This window comes from Corvus kubaryi, unplaced genomic scaffold (assembly GCF_017639235.1).
Source record: "Corvus kubaryi isolate FWS band 111438036 unplaced genomic scaffold, C.kubaryi_AGA036_p1.0 37312, whole genome shotgun sequence".
Classification (NCBI taxonomy): Eukaryota; Metazoa; Chordata; class Aves; order Passeriformes; family Corvidae; genus Corvus; species Corvus kubaryi.
The window spans coordinates 2,718,027-2,734,504 of NW_024581098.1; the positions used below are offsets into that span (position 1 = coordinate 2,718,027).

Below are 16,478 nucleotides of genomic sequence, written 5' to 3' on the forward strand. Positions count from 1 at the left end.
GAAAATTATTTGTTGACTGATTTTTCACTCTTCATATAAATATTTCCTAAGCAATTTTTACTTCAACACTCATTTACTGTTACTTTTATTTTCATCATAATTTTGTGAAGCACTAAAACTTCACTAGGTGCACAACCTCTTTTTCGCATATCAACCAAAAATTAATAAAAACATGCCAAAGGCAACTGCTTTTTAACTTCCATCCAGTTCCTCATTACCATTCCCCTTCTCATCTTCTCCTTCATTTGGATGCTTGGATGAGAGAGACTTGCTCCAAGGCTTACTTCATAGGTAACAGGCACTTGTTCATTTTAATGACTGTCACTTTCTCAACATGAATACAAGAAAGGCTTTACTCTTTAACTCAAATAATGGTCCAAACATTATAAAAATAAGTTACATGTAAAGTATTTCATGCTGGGCATATAATGGGCTTGAGAACAGCATTTGTTTTCAGTCCTGCTCACAATTTCTTCTGGCTGGCTGTTGGAAGATGCGATAGTCAGGGAGCACATGGTCACCTAGTGAAAAAGGTGAAGATGAAAATGCAGAAGGGCTAGGCCTGGATGAGGCTAAACTCAACATTTTTTGACATTTCTCATAAAACTGGAACTTCTTAGGCCTGTGGCGAAATCAATGCCTCAGTGAAATCAACATCCCTGTCAGTTCTACTTTGAGTGGTTTCTCCAGATTCTTAAGGCTCTGGGGACATCCCGACTTTCATCTGTGACAGACCCTCCCGGCTCAGTTACCAAGACCCAGAGCTTCTGTTTTGCCTCATCAGATAGCATCTTGTCAAAGATCAAATTTACACTAACATTACATTCAAGGTGCATCTATTGCCCTCTCAGTGTTATCAGTGTGTATTTGTCTTAGCCCGTATTTGTATTTGCATCAAGAGGTAGAATTAAGGGGAAAAAAGGGCTTAGTTTTAACATTCACTACTGCATAAAATCTGTAGTGTCACAAAATGCTAGCTTAACATCAGCAAACACATGTAAAATGCCACTGAATATTCTTGTTCTGCTATGACAGGATATTGTTACGCTAGCAGTGACCTTTCACAGATTAGTATCAAATTAGTGTGGTGTTCTGGGAGCTGAATCACTGCTTGAGCCTTGGAATCTAATAGCAAAATGATGGAAGTCAAATAATCCTGAGCTTCTATCCTGGATTAACTGCAGGAAGCCAAATGTACTCCCTGTTTTCATCCAAGAAAATGTTGTAGTTGGGACTATTTGACAGTTTCACTCACCACAGTTATAGTCAGGGAGCCAGTTCCTTGGGAAGTAGGGAGGAGTTTGGTGTTTCTTGCTACAAAACTGGATTTTGACATATCCCTTGGCCTGGTCTCCCAGAATGAGATTGTCCCAAGGCTTTCACCATCAAAGTACCAGTGCCAATGACCCAAGCCAGGTTCTCACTGTCCAAGCCAAACCTCATATTTGAACAGCAAGTCCCCACCCTGTCCTCAGCAGAGTATAGGGAGTGGCCTTACACCCTGCCCCTAAGGCTTAGCTTGCTAGCAACTCAGCATCAGTAAGAGAAAAACACAGCCAAAGATTCACAGCTGTACTAAAGATTCTCCTCAAGGTCTCTTATTTCCCCCACTTCTTTTTTTGCTTTGCCTTGAGAGCTACCAAATTTTTAATTCTTTCTCACAAGACAGTTAGCAAGTAATATTTGAAAATTCACAGGAGAAGAAAACACCAAACCAAACATAACTCTTTGATAAAGAGTTAACCTGTGGATATATTAAGAACAAGAGCAAAGGCAGTGGAATATCTGTCTGTATTTTGCCCAGCTTCTAACCAAACAGGTTATCAAGCAAGATTTTGAGAGCATCGAAAAGAAGAGATATATTTAAGGCACCAGGATCACACCAGCAAATCTTGTCAAATTATGGTCATAAAAATGTAGTTTTGCATTCAGAGTGGGGCAGACACTCACCTGAGCAGGAATGTTGCAGCTTTATTAGCAGAAATTCAGTTTTCATCACCCATTGCATACCACCAAGTTTCACTGTAAACAACCCTGAAAGGCAAGTATAATTTCATTACTAGTTTCATTTCATGTTCCTTATAAGTTCAGGTACAAAGATTATCAAGAAATTTAATGCATAACCTTGTCTTTTTCATATAATTATAGTTGTTTCTCTCACTTTCACCTCCAGTTCTACAGTCCTATACCTTCTGTTTCTCCTTGTCAAGGTATTTCCATAGGGCTAAAGCCAGGCAGCAGGGAAGAGATATAAAGCATGAAGTAAATTACAGGTTATTTTAATCTACTCTCTCTGATGGCTAAAATATGATCTCTACAGAAGTGACATAAATTTTTGATGTCACAGAACCATCCTTTTATTCACACTGTGTTTCACTGTTTGTTTTCAGTGAGTTTAGGAGGTTTGTACTCTGGATATCTGGATAAAACTCTCAAGCTGCTTGTATACACATATTTTTGCAAGAATCACCACTGGAAGACCCTGCATCTGGCATGTTTGCAGGTATTTATTGAAATTTCTTTCTGTTAACCCTTCTAAGTAGACTTGATTAACCTGGCAGATATAATACATAAAATTTTGTATTTTTAAAATCTTTTCCATTATTATTTCAACCTATTTTTTATGCCACCTTATCCCTGCCCAAAAGGTTGATACATCTCTGGCACAAATTCTGATCAGAAGTGCTTGTCCCACTGTACTGGTCTTCCATTTTCCCAGTTGCATGTCTGCATCTCCGCAGCAAGGCCAGGCAGGACACTATGGGTCCCAGAGAGCAACCCCATTCTGCACATGGTCACAGTTCTCCATGGCAGTGCGGAGCCACAGGATTAGAGAAGGGGATTGCAAGGCAATGTGGAGAAAGGATGTTGCTCTTTTTCCAGTCTTAAACAAGAAATAACTCCCTATCTGGAACTGACACCCAAGGAAGCAGAGCAAATAAGGCGAGTCTCTCTTGGCAACCTCATCATGCAGAATTAGCTAGAATGTGTGAAGGGTATGGGACTTCCCGAGGCTAAACCAGGGAGAGCTGTTAGAGCTGATCTGGCACCTGTTCTGATGAGTGGTTTGGTCACTTAAAAAAAACCACTGTGAAAGACCTTGGTAAAATCAGGGTTTAATATGAAATTGCAACTTTACAGAGTTTGATGGCAAGATTTACTCTGTTACTTACTACACAGGGTAAAGCATACAAAGGAAGATCAAATTTGGAATGATTTACATGGAAGCCAGGAATGCGAAATGGAGCAAGGGTGCAAAGGATATGGATGTAGGTAAGTGTGAAAAAGGGTTTAGCAGTACTTAATCATTGAGTATTTTAACATTTACAAAGTGATTCAATGGGGTTTACTATAATTATAGCAATATCTTAACTATAGATTTGAGATAGTAACATTCATACCATAACCAATTCACACACACACAAAGGTAAAATTATGTATATACCTATTTCTGTGTGTGTAAAGGTAACTGTCAAAAATTGCCCTTGGGTTCAGTGAAACACTCACATCAAATCCCTTTGTTTTTCCCAACAAGTTGCACCTTGAGGAGTGTGGAGAAATGTGAGGGGGATGGGTATAAGTTTAGGGCTCGTTTTCAGCAATGGTTCTTCAAGTGTTGCAAGCTTGAGAATTTGTGAGTTCTGAGAGGCATCCCACTCAGAGACAGGTGCTGGCACAGCCTGCAGCAGTCCGGGAGAGCTCAAGGGGCCTCTCTTAGGACGGCTGTTTATAAGGTCGCAGGATGATTGGCTTTGGTTGTCAGTAAGTTTCCATCCTGGCTGTAACCCAAGTCAGTAACTACTAGGCTTTTCTCTCAAAGTGCAGTAACAATGGTACCGTTCCACCAGAACTCACAATGGTACTGTTCCACTATGAGGCTAGAATTCAGGTGAGTCATTTACCAAGGCTATACAGAATTGCTTATCCTTTGTTTCCCACCTTGACCGGGCATCCGATGTTTCTGACTGTTCCCACCTCTACCGTGCAAGATCTCCTGGTACAATCAGGGGGTGCCTCACAGCTCAACTGGTAAGGTCCAGGAATGCTTCACTGCTCAGACAGTTTGGTCAAGGCTTTTTAGGAGCTTCTGAGATCAGACCCAAGGTGACTCCCATACACAGGTGTGGAATATGGTCATTGCTTGCTGGAGAAGCTTGGAGAAAAAGACATGTGCAGTGAGCAGTCAGGTGCATGCCCAGATGGGCAGCTGGAAATCAGGTTTCTCATGCTGCCTTCTAGCCTACCCTTCTAATATATCTTGCCTAGAGCTTAACTTCTCATTTTTTTCTTCCTCATTTTCATTTTTTCCTGCTTTTCTGGTCTTGACCCTTTGTTTACTAGGTTTCTACTCTGTCTTGAAGCTGAAACATAATACCTTGCAATCTCTCTCAGTCTTTCTTTTCAGCAATTCTCATCTCCTTTACACAATAGAAAAGACTTCAGCCTCTGCATTTTCAATGTAGGGTTTGTTAATAATATTTTTCTTAAAACAAACCATTCAGTAATGTAGAAATGCAAGCATTTCAAAATTGGAAGGACACGTAAAGCAAATATATGAGCTCTGAAATTCTCTATCACTGCTTGCATTTTAATGTTTCATGATCTGCAGTATCATGCACGGTATTTTTCAAAGCTATGTGTAATGAAGGTGACCTTTTCACTTCTCAGAAAAAAAACCCTAAATAATTAATTATCTGTCTGGTGTTAACATCAATAAACATAGTCATAATTTTTTGAGCTTTCTGACAGCAGTGGGGGAAAAACATCACATTTGTGTCCCATGAACTGTGCTGAAGCTGGTCTTCTTTGGATTTACAATGCTCTCTTGTGGCCAGATCAGGCCTCTACAAGATAATAATTTGCTACTCTAAGATCTGTAGGTTTTTTGGCCAGTACAGTCATTCTCAAATTGTCACAAAGTATTATGAATGTCAAAATCTGCCAAAACAGATGTTTTAGAGAAGTGTGTTCTGTCTTCTTCCCCACCCCACCTCCCCCCCTGCCACTGGGAAAATTACCTAAGTTTTTCATTTATCAAAAACAGCCTCTAAATACTTAACTACCTGAAAACCGTGTAGAGAAAAGAAGAAGATTACTCCTATCATTGGAAGAATAATTTGACTTTTTCTTTAGCCAATATTAATTTTTATCATGGATTTTTTAAGTCTATCATTCATAGGTTTTCATAGTATCACAGCATGTTTTGGCTTGGTTGTTCAAAGTCCAGTCCAACTGGGCCTTGAACATTTTCAGGGGTGGGTCACCCACAATGTCTCTGAGCAACCTGTTCCAGTACCTCATCATCCTCACAGCAAGGAATTTCTTCCTTGTATCGAGTCTAAACCTACCTTCTTTTAGTTTGAAGCCATTATCCCATATCCTGTCACTACATGTCCTTGTATAAACTCCTTCTCCATCTTTTTTGTAGTACTATTAGGTGCTGGAAGGTTGCTATAAGGCCTCCCTGGAACCTTCTCTTCTCCAGTCTGAATAATCCCAAGTCTCTCAGTCTGGTTTCATAGGAAAGCTGCTCCAGCCCTCCGATCGTTTTCATGGTTCTGAGCACCCTCAGGATCCACAGATGTGTTTCATCAGGTCCCATGGACTTGTGCACCTTCTGGCTCCTTACACGGTCTTAAACCTGATCTCCTGCAATGGGACCCGATACATTCTCCCAGTCCCTGCCTTTACCTTCTGTGACTTAGGCAATGTGGCTGGAGCATTTGCTGGTGAAGACTGAGGCAAAAAGTCGTGGACTACCTCAGCCTCCTCCATATGCCAGGTAACCAAGCCTCATATTTCCTTTTGGTGAGGGACCACATTTTTCCTAGTCTTCCCTTTTTCGCCAACATACCTATAGAAGATTTTCTTGTTGCACTCAATATCCCTGGACTATTATGGCTTTAGCTTTGCTAACGTGATCCCTGGCTGCTAGGATTCTTTTGCATTCCTCCCAGGCTCCCTGCCTTTGCTTCTATCCCCTGTAGACTTTCTTTTTGTGTTTGAGTTTGTCCAGGAGCTCCTTTTTCATTTACACAGGACTCCTAGCATTTTGCTTGATATCCTCTTCATTGGGATTCATCACTCCTGAGCTTGGAAATGATCCTTGAATGTCATCCAGCTTTCTTGGGCTCCTCTTCCATCCAGGGCTTTTTCCCCTTGTTCACTACCAGGCAGATCCCTGAAGTGGCCAAAGTATGCTTTCCTGAAGTCCAGGTTATATCACCTGGTCTATTGCTTTTCAGATATATCACTGTCTCCTTGGGAACTGCAGGCTCACAATTAAAAAATAGATATAACCTCAAACTGAGGAAAATCGTTCATCCTGACAGAGTGTGCTCAGACCTACCTCCATGCTCCTCCATTTCAAATGTGTGCTGAGCAAGGTTTCCAGACCTGCATTTCCTCAAGCAATAAGGTGGGATGCAAGAGTGCATGCAAGGCAGACCGAGCAGAGCTGGAGGCAGATCGGTACCACAGAACAACACTCTGGTGACATTCACATCCTCGTGATGAGGAACAGCACGGTTGGACACCATCCTGCAGCAAAGGCTGCTCTCATTCCCTTCACAGCACCACCCAGCTCTTCACAGTGCTCCCCTTTGGAGTTATCCAAATAACTGTCTCATTAATCTCAGATGCGGAGAAAGGTGGGCAATAAACTGTCATTGTGCTCAAGAACACACCCAAATCAAATGAATTGGTAGGAAATACTTGCTCTGTTCCTCTGCAATGGGCCAATACATTTAGGAAGAAAATGCTAAAGCCTGAAGGAGGGTGGCATCCCACCCAGTCTTCACTTCTGCCTAGTTAAACATGCACCGTAAAATCTTCCACGTGTACATAATACTAGCAAGAGCACCTCAAGTTCTCAAAATCTTCCAAATTCATTGACTCACAGGCATCTACAGGGAAGAGAAAACTATTACTGGTTATGTTCAGTTATTCATTTGAATAGTGAAATCATTTAATTATAGAGGCATAACTTAAGAAGAATCTCACAATTAGGCTATAACAATTTTGTATTTACCAGATTCAACATCACCCACAATCTAGGGAAAAATATAGGCAAGGAAGTAATGAAGAAAACCCAGAATAAAGAGGAGAAAAAAACTGAACTGAACACCTAGTTGTTACTAATTAGCATCTCCCACTGATTTGGGCATTTTACATAAAAAAAAATCTCATTTTATTTCACTGGTTTTATTAGTGCTGTAAAGATAACTGCTCAAAGGAAACATAAAATGCAATATATTGAGTGCAATATTTAAGCCTGCTTCATATCCAGTTTTCAAAGGGAAAATTCAAGGACAAATTTTTTCTCATCGTGATGTTGTTCTCTTCATGCTAAATTTGGATTGTCCTCCAAATATTTCAGATATATTTGTATATAACCTTGACATTCTTCCTTTCTTTTACTGTATAGGTAATTTTAGCATGACTGTTGAAGAGTTGGTAAATAATTGCCTTGGAAATTAAAGAAACAAAAAACTAACCCATAAGAAGATTTTCATTTTTACAGACACTAGTCAAATTACTAAATATAAAACAGAGGATAAGACTTAAAGTTCTTCCTTGAGATTATTACGTCTTTGGAGTACCAAACTCCTGCTTTTAAAGAGTAGATATACTTGTCTCAAAGACACTTTAACCTTCTACCAGCTTGCATACTTAAAAAACATGCTACAGAGTGTGTGGAGAACATAAAAATATTTTGTTTAATAATTTATTGGTTAGCATTTTATAGCATCATTAAAATATTTCTTGTGTTACATGCTAAATTATGCTCACATGTACTAGATAACTTTAAACATCTTGAAATCTGAAGATGTTATTATTAGCTCAGTACAGAGAACTATGCAGATAAACAAGAGAAAGTAGATGAATGAAGCAGTTTAATTTTTTTTTCTCCTAATCTCCTTATTTTTCAAGCTTCTGGCAAGCCATAATTCATTTTTGTCACAAAGACACAAAAATTATGCAATCACTTTTTATGTATACGTATCATATCTGAGTTTGAATATCCTGTAATTTTTGCTTATAGTACACACAATTAAATTTGACAGATAGAACAAGTCCTAATGTGCTGAGTTTCTAAAATTTAAAGACAAAAATGTCAGCCAGTTGGATGAGAATGGCTTTCTTAGTACCTTCACTGAGAGCATGCAGTTTGATCTCTCAAAAACACATCCAGAAATCCACTGCCAAGAGGAATGTTATGAAATTTCCAGCCATGGAAATGCTGTGGTTGGAACTCACTGCTTATTTGACACTAGCAAAAGAAGCAAAGGAAGTAGTTCTAAAAAGCAGACTTCACCGTTTCTGCTTTCCATGACGCTGCTTGCGTTTCCCTGGAGGCATTATATTTGTAAACTATTGCCACGTCTGTGCCATTCATATGCCTATTCTTGGAATAGAGCAGTGAATTAATTAAGATTATGATGTATTTTCAGGAGAAGGCTTACTAAAAAAATTGATTTTTCTGTATAAGCATGTTGAAATGTCATTACATTAGATGAGCCACAGAAAAGATTCCACTGCTAACATTTATACTCAAGTCTTTCCATACAGTGCTGTCTTGCATAGTCTTTTGGTGCAAGTGAGCCACTGCTCCTGCCACATGCTGAAGCAGCTGTGAGCTTTAATATACTGAATCATCTTTTTGCTTCTAGTTTTGCAGAGAGCCTGTTCAGGTTTCTTTTTGACCTAGCTGAGGTAAAAAATGCACCCATATTTCTACACTTCTTGTAGTTCCTTTTGGTTTTATTCTTTGGTGTTCCTTTATGTCATTGTTAAAAACAAAATTGGTGGTGGTTAGCTTTCAAAGAACACTTTATGAAAGGCAGGAACATATCAACACTGGTATTAATATGAGATAGCTGTAAGTGGCTCCTTAGTATTTCAAACAAGAAAATTTCAGAAATATGCGGCTTGTCTCTCTGGGCTAAAAGACCAATAAAATCTATGGGGTTTTTGGTTTGGGGTTTGTTTTGGTTTTGTGGTGGTTTTTTTTCGTTTGGTTGGTTGGTTTTTGGTTGGGGTTTTTTGGGAGAGCAAGGCAACCAGAAGGGAATACATTAAATTGCAGTGCAAGAAATCCTGCGGTATCGGAGCCTGAGGGTTGATGCAGTGTGTTGAATACAGTGCCATGCAGATAGAGTAGTGTACAGCTGTGATACCACTACACAACCTGAAGACTTCATTGGAAAAATTCTGTAAGATATTACAAAATTCATACAATACTCTAATGAACAAGGAAGGCAAGTCTTAGGCTCCACATTACATGGCCACAATATGGGCTTTAAGCCAGTCTAACTCACCCTTTGATAACACCCTCTCTAGTTCCTGGCAGAAAGCAAGAGTGAGAACAGACAACGAGTGCTATTTCACTTCCACTATTACCAAAGAAATTGGAGCTTTAAAAACAAATTGTGTCTATGCTCAAAAGCACAAATGGGCAAGGTCTCTTCCTGTGAGTTGTACATCCTTCAATCTTGTGGAAGAAGATGATCACTCTTAAAGCAGAAAAAATGTTTGAGAGTTATTTGGCATTTCCTCAGTATTACCCAGAGGTGTACTGATAGAACTCACTAAAGGTTGGCAGTAAGCCTAAATTTCTGTGTATCACAATGGAAGCTTGCAACAAAATTCGGAGGAGTACAAAATAATAGCTAAGAAAAGATATTGAGCTTTAAATTACAGTTTCTGGCAACTTAAGGTAGAGAAGCTACACTATAGTTACTCTACACTAGAGCTACAGTATACTTATGTACATTATAAGCCTCTTTTTCCTTCAGAATTTTGGACAATGTTGTAGCAATAGCATAAACCAATGAACATTTCCATATTAGTAGGATATGCACTTGTTTTTTCTCAAAGCAGAAAGTCACACAGGCAGATAGTGAGCAAATCTAAGTTTTAGTCATCTCTCTGCATTGTAAACAATGGCAGAACTTTATGAGTGAATTATGGATTTAAATCATATGGATATTGCTGAGTAGCTTAAAAAGCTTTATTTTTTCACCATTCTTTTACTAGTTTTATAGCAGAAAAATTGTTCTAAATTCTATATGTAAATATGTGACTGATGTGATTAATTTGTCTCTCTTATTGGAAGGAAGCTTAAAATGTAAAAATTGATCCAAATAAATAATAATTCAAGGTGGCCAATGGGATAGGCAGATATGAAAATACTACTCTTAAAAGTTTGCGCATTTGTTTTGGATCTCTCTGAGGTTTTGCTCTAGAATTTTGCTTCCAAACAGAAAGTTACTTCTCTATAGTGAACATATGAAAAGTATGACAATGTGAATGAAAAACCAAAATTCATCACTTCTGTATATCAATGCTAATGGATGAAGTATTTTATGAATCATGAGTTTCTTCAGACATATCAAACCATACTAGAGATTAATTGATTTTCCAAAGTTTAGGCAGAAGCAGCTGTATATCAGAATCACAAGATAGTCATATGCTGGCAGATTCAGTCATATCTTGCTTTCATAACATTAAATGCAGGATTCCAAACAGGACAAAGATCAGTTGCAACAGTGTACTCTTTGTTTCATGGTCTTACTGCTTATGAGATACCATTTTCAGCAAAAAAAATATTCCTTCTTTTTTTTCCTCTTATTCATGACAGATAGACACATATGAGTCTTTGTTGGAACTTTTAGGGAGAGATTTTGGTTTTTCTCTGAGCTTAGAATAAATAAATCCAAAATAACTGCCAGTCATAGACACAGTGGCTATATTTTACAAAATTCATGCAATACACCCCTCTGCCACAGCAGCTTAGATATAGTCTCCTTCCCTTCTTTTATTACACTCCTAAGTTTAAAAAAGGATAGATTTCCCAAGTGTGATGAATTATCACAGTCCCACAAACATTACATGATTTGGAATTCATCCGTGCCTGAGTACTCTGGGACTGCAAAATTCATTTCATGTCATGTAAAAGCTGAGAAGCACAATTCATCTGAAATCAAACTATTAACAATGTGATACATATCCCTTCTTTTCCTTTAGAATGTTTCTCATGTAAGGGCTGGTAAGAAAAGTCTTATTGCCAAAATCATATATAAACATAAGCTTATCACAACTTAGCTATACTTGTGGAAGGGAAACTTACAGATGTGTTTCATTTCTTTACATTTTTCAACCTCTCTCTTTCTGAAGACACAAATTATAAGGTCAGCTTTCTGAACACAGTTATTTTTATAACAATGTTCATTTCCTACTTTTTTTCAGTAGTGTATACCTGTGGGTTTCTTTAAAATTGTAATTTAAATTATTCACTTTAATGTCATGGGATATAAGCCTTTTAAATTTCTTTATCTACTCCTTCCTTTGCATTTACAATTTGACATTGTTACCATTTACATCCTTCTGCATTTCTCCATTTTCAATCATTATCTCCAACCCTGTCTTCTGGTTTTGTCTACATTTTTCATTTGACATTTTGTGCCCATATCTTGTTAAACTCTCTTTTCCTCTAATTTCATTTTTATTATCTCCAATGTGATTTTACCCACCTCATTCATTTGTATTGTTGTGTTCTGTGTCACTATCTTTTTCAGTTTGTTTTCACTTCCCTTCAGATTTTCATTTTTCCAGTTTCATTAACTAACCTTTTTGGTGAAGAGCAGAATACCTATTTCAAAGTGTATTTTTTGCCATTAAGCTAATCTTTTCCTTGGATTTTAAGACAAAATATCAAGACTTTCATGTAAATTTCAAACCTAATATAATCTACAGCATATCATTGAAATTTCTGGGTTTAGTAGTAGTCTTAGTTGTAAATTTCAAAAGGTACACTTTAAACAATTGGACGAAAACAGGTCACTACTTTTTAACAAAAGAGAGATGGGTAGCATATGTATGTACATGAAAAGAGAGTTTATTACATAGCTGTCCATTTGACACCTTGATAAAGCCCTTTTCCCTTCACAAACTGTGTATTAGCATCCTTAAGGAAAAAACAGCCCTTGGGAAGGAAGTTAAGCATAGGGATTTCTGCTGGCTTAGAGATGCTACATGCTTCTCCTTGCACTCCGCTTGTCTTCTCTTGGACTACATCATTTCTGTGCTGACCAATGCAAAGCTGTGGGTGTTACATCCTAATTACCATTAAATTGTTTCCGCTTTTCAAACGTTGGCGTGGCAAGATTATAGGAAGGATTTTTGAGATGTCTGTAAAGCCTTTTCTTTTGGCACAGAGGTGTTATTCTTTCTCACTGTTAAACGGTGTGATAAGTAGTGTATGATAGGATACAAATGCTGCATACCAATTTAGGTGAAAGCCTTCCTTAAGACACCTTGACACATAATAATGGATGAAGAACAAGAAGCCACATAACACAAATATTTTTAAGGCAGACTTGAAAGGTAACAGTTCCAAAGACGATTCAATAAAAAATGATGGAGTGAATTATCTAACTGTAAAAGAAGCAAAAGCTGTTTTTCTCTTGTGGTCTCCCTCCACACCTTCCCCATGCACTCTTCTTTGGCTTTAGGCTCTCTGTTTTGCCAGTATTATCCCCAATGTGTCTATGTCACAGATTATAAGTGACAGAAATAGTGTAATTTGGCCAGGCCATACATGGCTGGAGGTACTTTCCTCCTCTTCTTCACTGAAGGAGTGGCTGTCACGGGAAAATCCCAACCTCAAGAGCATAAACTGTAGGTTGAGAGAGTCTCCTTTATTCAAGGTCAGTTCTCTCTGATCACCCAATCATATATCTACACATTAACACCTCTAAGAGGCAGTTTGCCACAACATATTTTTGTTTCAGCAGAGTGGGTGGTTGCTGGATTTTGCTGTGTCTGCTTATGTTTGGTGATCAATTCTGTAGACCTTCAGCCTAACTTTCAAGGAGCTTTGGAAAGCATCCATAATTTATTATCAGAGATGGATGTGATTTGGTTCAGCATTGGGTTCAGTGTTGCCTAACAGACCATATTTTCATATCTTGACTACAACATGGGGTTTATTGAACAAGTCTGTATAATCTTTTCTTCTTCTGTACCCATGTTGTGCTTGCAGAAAGGATATCTAGGAAGTTTTGAGTGTACCAACTTCTTTATTCCTGGATTTCTGTGCTTCTATAAAATTAGAGAGAAAAACTAAAATTCTGTGACAAGAAGATCAGTTTTAAAGACATAGCTTGATTCCACTAAAACTGTTTTTAACTAAGCCTATTTCAGTACATGCTGAAATTGTCAGCATCTGATTCTTTAGCAGAGTACTGATTCTAGCCCCAGTATTTGCATTTAGAGAGGACTTAAGGACCATAAATTTGCATCTGACCCTGTGAATACTGATTATATGATTCACCCAAGTTACTTCACTCCTGGAAACCACACAATCTTTCACTGGGAGGAGGATGACAGGCTGTTTTCTGTCTTTCCCTGCCATGATTCTGTCTTTGTAGACTCATTAATAATCTTAAAACTAATTCTTATCTATATGCAGCTAACAAATGCACCTACATCAAAGTCATGCTTAAGAGCAGGGATGCTGATGAGGTCTGAGGGAAATGCGAATGTTGAATGTAACTCTATATATTATATTTTCTGTAGTGCCCTGAAACAAGAATATCTGACCATGACTAATGCATCTTCAAAGCCAGCATTGACCTATTGGATATATTCTTCTTTTCTTTTAAAAGTAATATTTTAAGTGATCAAAAGGAGTCTATCACTGTGACAGACGAAAAAGGGCTGAAGTGATAAAGGAAATGCATTTGCTAATCAAGGCATGGAAAAGGACCAAAACCTAAGTTTCAGATTATAAAAGGCAATGACTCATCACATGTCACTCACCTTTTATCAAAAAGAAAGTCACTTTTTGATAATACAAGGCTAATAAATTATCCCATTCATTACACCTAGTGTTTTTCTATGGATTTACTTTGGGTTTAAAAATTAGAAGAAACAAAACAGCCTTCATACATTACAAGAAGCTGAATGCAGGTAAGAAAAAGCCTTAAATAAATAAACCCTAGGTATTTCTCTCTAACAATGCACATGGCTGACTGTCAACATGTTGCTGACTGTCTTGTCAACATTTACATAGACAAGAAGCATGGTGATTCTTCATCTCTAATTGACCTGTGCCAATCCATTCCAAATCAAATGGCAAGATTGGGATTTTTTTGTGAAGCATGGAAAAAAACTCCACAAGTTAAATACTATCAATCATAGAATTATAGAATCATGGAATTGTAGAAAGTTTTGGGTCGGAAGGGGCCTTAAAGATTGTCTAGTTCCAACTGCACTGCCATGAGTAAGGAACCTTCCACTACTCTGTTACTCAGAACCCCATCCAACCTGGTCTTGAACACCTCCAGGGACAGGTAGTCTACAACCTTTCTGAGCAACCTGCTCCAGTGCCTCAACACCCTTATAGTAAAGAACTTCTTCCAAACAACTAATCCTAAACCTACCCTACTTCACCTTAAGGCCATTCCCTCCCTGCCCTATCACTACATGACCTTCTGAAAAGTTCCCCTCCAGCTCTCTCGCAGACCCCCTTTAGGTGATGGACAGCTATTGTAAGGTCTTCCCAAAGTCTTCTCTCCAGGCTGAACAGCCCCAAATCTCTCCGCTTATCTTCATAGGAGAGCTGCTGCAGCCCTCTGATCATCTTCACGGCTTTCCTCTGGACTTGCTCCAGGTCAACATCATTCATGTGTTCAGGGCCTCAGAGCTGGACACAGAATTCCAGGTGGGGTCTCACAAAGGCAAAGTAGAAGGGCAGGACCATCTCCCTTGTCCTGATGGTCATGCATCTTTTGATGCAGCCCAGGACATGGTTGGCTGTCTGGTCTGTAAGCACATGTCAACAGGTCGTGTTCAGCCTCTCATCCAACAAAACCCCCCAGCCCTTCTCCTTTGGGCTGCTCTAAATCCATTCTCCACCCAGCCCATATTTGTGCTTGGGATTGTCCTGACCCAGGTGCAGGACTTTGCACTTGGCTTTTTTGAACTTCATGAGGTTTGCACAGGCCCAACTCTCAAACCTGTCAATGTCCTTCTGGATGGCATCCCTCCCCTCCAGATAGATTCATTACAAGCTAGGCAGAAATAGAGCACAATATCAATGTCCTGGTTCTGGCTGGGATAGAGTAAATATTATTCTTAGTATCTGGTACAGTGCTGTGTTCTGGATTTAATATGAGAATCATGTTGCTTTAGCTGTTGCTAAGGAGTGCTTATCCTAAGCCAAGGACTTTTCAGTTTCCCATGTTCTTCCCAAGAAATTCTATGGTGCATCACTTGTGTCTCTCATGTTTTATTCCTCTCTTTCTTCTTTTGATTATTTTTATTAGTTTTCTATTTCACTTCATTTAAAGTAAAGTGAGAGAGCAGCTGTGTGAGACTCAGCTGCTGGCTGGAGTTAAACCAGAGCAGTCCAAAAAGACAGCCTCACTCCTCATGCCCCCTCCTCCACCACTCCCTCCCCCTCTCCCTGTGGGACAGGGAGGAGAATAAGAAAATTGTAAAACCTGTGAGTTAAGAACAGTTGATACAATTGCTCACCACTCACTAACCAACGCCCCTCCTGTCCACAAGCAGAGATGAGCCACTCACAGCCAGCCCCTCCCAGTCTACACACTGAATATAACATTCCATAGTACAGAATATCCCTTTGGTTCAGGTCAGCTGTTCTGGCTGTGCTCCCTCCTGATTTCTTGTGCACCTGCTGGCTGGCAGAGCATGAGAAAATGAGAAACTGAAAAGTCCTTGGCTTAGGGTAAGCACTACTTAGCAACAGCTAAAACATCAGTGTATTATCAACATTATTCACCTGAATCCAAACCACAGCACTGTACCAGCTATTAAGAAGAAATTAACTCTGTCCCAGCTGAAACCAGGACAAGAATATGGATTATATTTGTCAGACATAGCAGGACGCAGCAAGAAAATTTCATGTTATTACAATTTATTACTCCAGTCCAGAGTCCTAGTCCCTAGTGTAGGAGTTGGCTCTGTAATAGAAAAGCTTGGAAGATGCAGTGGTGTGGGCCATGGAGCCACTCAGTCAGTTCCTGAGAAGTTCATGTGTTAATATAATATGGTTAAAATTTTCCTTTCCTGCTTAAAATGCCTTTTAATGTGATCCAATGAACTGGAACAGCTCTTTCCTCTGATGAATGCCCTTGTTTACCCCTGATCTTGTAGGCTCCAGGTACAGGCTATAACTGCAAGTCTTGCAAGCCATCTCTACAGCTGCTTTCTCAGCAGGAGAGGATAAATTCTGTTTTTCTTCTGCTCTCCACAAATGATTGACAAGAAATTTCTGCAAGGAGAACACCAGAAGTCACTTTCTTCAGCTGCTTCTTTCTTACCCCCTCCACACACATACCCCTAGATGGGTTTTTGTACAGGGAAGGTGTGATCAAGACAACAGAAGGTAATAAGACACGGAGTGAAAGTATATTTTAGCTGAATCATGCCCTTAAACATTCAGCCTA

General features: G+C 39.0%; 1 long non-coding RNA gene across 1 annotated transcript; it reads left to right on the forward strand.

Moving 5' to 3' along the window:
• The first annotated feature begins 2,394 nt into the window (after nucleotides 1-2,394).
• On the forward strand, nucleotides 2,395-14,047 carry LOC121665173. Its single transcript, XR_006016260.1, has 3 exons — nucleotides 2,395-2,503; nucleotides 3,181-3,273; nucleotides 13,582-14,047. It is a non-coding gene; the product is annotated as an uncharacterized LOC121665173 (long non-coding RNA).
• The last annotated feature ends 2,431 nt before the right edge of the window (nucleotides 14,048-16,478 follow it).